Source organism: Rhinopithecus bieti, unplaced genomic scaffold (assembly GCF_001698545.2).
Source record: "Rhinopithecus bieti isolate Rb0 unplaced genomic scaffold, ASM169854v2 scaffold_5948, whole genome shotgun sequence".
NCBI classification, from domain to species: domain Eukaryota; kingdom Metazoa; phylum Chordata; class Mammalia; order Primates; family Cercopithecidae; genus Rhinopithecus; species Rhinopithecus bieti.
In genome coordinates, this window is record NW_016805422.1 from 1787970 (window position 1) to 1792690 (window position 4721).

A 4721-nucleotide genomic window follows, 5' to 3' on the forward strand; every position below is an offset into this window, starting at 1 on the left:
TAAGTATAGTATAATTGTAGTGTAAGTATATTATAAGTATATAGTATAAGTATATTATAGTATAAGTATATTATACTATATGTATAGTATAAGTATATTATATATAAGTATAAGTATACTATATGCATAAGTATACTATAAGTATAATGTAAGTATATTATACTATAAGTATAGCATAAGTATATTATACTATATTTTAAGTATAGGGTAAGTATACTATAAGTATAGTGTAAGTATATTATACTATATTATAAGTATATTGTACTATATTATATTATACTACATATTATACTACAGGCTGCATAATAAATTAATAAGGAAAGATGTCCACATAGGTATAGCAACACACATTAATTACATTTTTCTTTCTAAAATTACAATAGGGATAGGAGGAATATTTCGGGTGGAGTACGAGATGGGAGATGGCTGATAGAATAATAAGAATCCTTCTCCAAATGACAAATTTCAGGTCGTCCCCAGGTGATTTAGTTTTATAGCAGGATTCACTCCTGGGGCACATCCTCAACTAGATAGATTGAGACAAGACCATAGGCCATCATGAAGTCAAAGGCATAAAATTGTAATTAGCTACAAGTAGCCTAAGGAGACTTGAGAATGCTGTCAAAGTCCAAAATTTGCAAAGCCAGCTCTAGCTTCACTTTGCTTTACACAATGTAATTTGAGTTACCTACAAAGCCTGAAGGAAAGGAAAGCGAACATCTCAGAGATGAGTTCGCCCCACTTGGAGGAAAGGAAACCCACTCTGGCTCCTCACTTTCTTTAAACCAGAGTTTCCTCTCAATAAGAAGTAGGTGGGGAGATTCTGGTGGATATTAGGGGTTGGAGAAGGGAGAAGTTAGAGGGAAATTGGGGTAGCATCCCCTGAGTTTAAAATAGAGAACACCTCCAAGAAGAGGGGACCTGGGTAGACTTTATTCACTTAATAGACTTGAAGTGCCTGAGGACACAGTACAAACTTGTTTCACGTTATCAGACAGGCCCCTCACGGCATCAGTGTTGGCAGAGACTCATGAATATGTAAATACTATATGTATCTTGGAAACATGCTTGACAAGAGAATAGCTAAAATGAACTGATTCTAGTTATAAGCCCATCAGCCTGCCATTCTTTATGTTTGAACAGGCAGGCTATTGCTAGGTGACAGATCATTAAGGCTATCTACTCAGTCAGCGGAAATGAAGAAATAATTTGTTCCTAATAACCTTCAGATGACCTCCCAGGCAAAAGGGAGTCTTTAAAGTGCTGTCTCTGCTGATACATGTCAGGCGGGAGGGTGGGGTTCTTCTGGCCCTGCAGTCAGAGCAGGGTGGCTGGTGAAACAGATTAATAAACACCTACTGACAGGGACATAGCGGGAAAAGATCTCATCACCTGCCATTATCAGGCTGATGAATAATTCAGAACTCTCCATCAGAGCCGAGAATTTCAGGCTACGCTGTGCTCTACACTTGCAGGGCGGGGGAAGCATGAAGGCTCTCCTTGCTGGGATTAAATGGGGGCCCAGGAAATTTGCTTCTGCTCCAGACTGCGTGGGCATCACAAGGGGTGGGGGAAGCAGGCATGAAAGAAGATTTGCCTCTTTGGAAGGTGGCCAGGCAGGTTTAGGGGCCAAGAGCTAGCAGGAACCTCCTCAAAGCCTCCTGACTGTCATGAAATTTTGGTGGCCAGTGCAGACCCCCTGCACCACCATGTGTCCACCACTATAGTCAGAAAAAGAGGCCGCAGCTCTTGTTTCCTTGCCTGCTGGTGGGTTCCAGAGGACCAGGTAGGTCAGTCTCCCAGATGTGCCCCTCACTCCTTGAGCACTTCATCATACCCCCATTTCTGCTCTCTCCCCGTGTATGAGAAAATATTTGCACTGTGATCCTTGTGTAACAGATTTGGGGTCAGCTGGCTTCTATGGGAACTCTCAGGACAGCGTCTAATTACCAGCTGTGTGATTCTGACCACATTCTATTCTTTCTGGGACTCGGTTGCCTGGTCTGTAAAACAGGCTGAATCATGTCTGACTCAGACGATTATTGTAAGGATTAAAAAGAACTACACATAGAAAGGCCCAGCAGAGTACCTGGAACCAAGCACATGCCATTTCATGCCAGAGACAAATGTCTCCCCCTACTCATTTGTTTTCTTACTTGGAACAAGGCAGGAACCCGACTGGACATGCAAATTTGATAATTCAAGTACTTAAATAAAAGGGCAGTTTCTACAGGTGATAGCATGATTTAGCAAACCAACAAGGGGTAGAAACATGCCCCAGGACTAATAACCGCAGGGATCACTTAGCACTGTTAGGCCTCAAGGGGCAGAAGGACAAGAAAATTTGCTACTTGACAGAAGTCTTTCATAAAAGGTCACAGCCAACCATGGTGACCTGGCAGGGAGGGAGCACAAGACAAATACCCCACTGTACTTTCCTCCTGCCCCAATCTTCTGCCTGGGCTTCCTTTTGGCTGAACTCAACCAGACCCCAGGCAAGAGGCCTGTTGATGGGTTGATAAGCCTCCTGGGCACACAGCAAGGTGAAGAAGGGTGGGAATTGAACCTGGAGGGACAAGTGGAAGAGCTGCAATTTACTGTCTGAGCGATGTGACTATTGGCACTTCTCCAGCTGTGGTAATTTTCAGTGTGTGTTGGATGAATTCAAAACATAGCAAGAGAAAGGAAAGGGTCTATGCACTTTAGAAGCCTTTAAACTAATTGAGGGTAGAGGAGGAAGGAGGAGAATAGGAGAGAAAGAGACAGAGGAAGGGAAGAAAGAAAGGAAGACTTTGAATCGTTATTATAAAAAAGTACTGATTTTAGAGTCAAAAATTTTTAGATCATCACTTACATCATTGCTTATCTTTTATTTACTAAGACACTTCTCCATCTTTCTGGTTCCATCACATATAAAATGGAAACTTTGGATGACCTGATATCACAGATCTTTCCTAGCTTGGAATTCATGACTTCAAATGTCGTCATAGGGTAGTTCCGCCAATACTTTCCCTTCCTCAGCACCTGAGGCAAGCATGGCCTGAAAGACAAAGATTGTCATTCCTCAGAACTCAGAGTTACACATCTCTTCCTAAATCTGGAATTGATTGAGAGCTCAGCGTGCCTTTGGTGAAATCTGTATGTCATCCAAAGACTAAACAACCCCATGTATTCAACCAAGGATGAGCTTTGCTGGGCTGGAGCTTATTAGTATTGGTCAAGTGGTGGGAGAAAAATGTGATACCCCATTCTTAAGAGATAAGCTGGGAAAAGCCTCTGGCCAACAGCTAGAAAAACTGTGGATCTTGTTGAGAGTCAATCATCTCTTATGAAGCACATTTTAAAGAGTATTGTTAAGTGGCTTAGAGATAAAGTGCCTTTTCAAAAACATTTGGTTTCAAGAGAGAAAGTGAAAATTGGGAGGCGTTAGGTAATTGGAGGGCTGAAAGGAGGCAGAAAATGAAAGCAGAGCAGGTAGAGAAATGAGCAGAACTGGAAAGGAGGAGGCAGAGCTGTGTTAGAGATAGACCAAGCACAGCAGGAGAGGACCCTAAATAGGATGGAACAGAAAGTCTGAATCATCCAAATTTTCATCCATCTGGATCATTCTCATTACTAATTCTGAGTAAAATCGGTCCTACTTTTGTATTGCACCCTAAACTGTGAGGAATATAGCATGCTAGAGAAAGACTAGCAACAGCTTTCAGATAGCCTTAAAGAATGGGCTATTTAGTTACTTGATTCAGGAATAGCATGCAATTCATTCACTCATTACTTTATATTTTCAAGATATATTTATAGAGTATCTATTAGGTTCCTTACAATCTTCTGGAAATATATTCATGATCTACATAGATACCATGGTCAAGGGAAGTCTCTGAGTCTTAAATGATAAAGAAGAGCCAGCCATGAGAGAGGATCAGCAGAAGGAGCATCCCAGGCAAAAGGAGAAACACATGGAAAGGCCCTGGAAGCCTGGCCAAGCTTTGCCTGTCATGGTCACTAATTATACTGATGAGAGTGTATTTGAAAGAAGTTACTGCCACAGGGTAGAGCCCAGAGTCAATATTTACTAAACACAAACAAACAAATAAACCACAACAACAAAACGGGTACCTTCAGATAATAAGCAACATGGAGAAGGTTGCATAGCCCAAAGAGAAATAGCAACTCACCTGCTCACATGGCCCTTCTTTTCTTTCCTACATGGTTTATCTCTGTATGTGGATTGGAACTTGGAGAGAACACCAGAATGTTTTCTGGGCCTTTGACATTTTTTCTGAAGAGTTTCTTTCCAATACTTTCAAAAACATTGTCTCTCTTCTGAATACAGAAAAGAGGAGGGCATGCTTATTTAGGGACTTATCTGAGTATGGATGAGTGTGTGTATCTCTGGAGAAGTTCCACTGATCATTTCCATTTCTGTTTGGGCTATCCAACCTTCTCTGTGTTGCTTATTATCTGAAGGTACCTGTTTGTTTGTTTGTTTATAGTAAATCTTGACTCTGGACTCTACGATGTAGCAGTAACTTTTTACAAATACAGTGTCATCAGTATAATCAGGGGCCATGACTCCTTTAAACAAGACAGTTATTTGAGGTAAGTAGTTAAACTTGAAACTGATGAAGAAGTTTAGCCAAAGAAAGCAAGGAGGGAAAAGAATAAAGGTGAAGATGAATTTATAAAGATCGTCACAAGGGAAAGCAGGGCTTTTTTTTTTT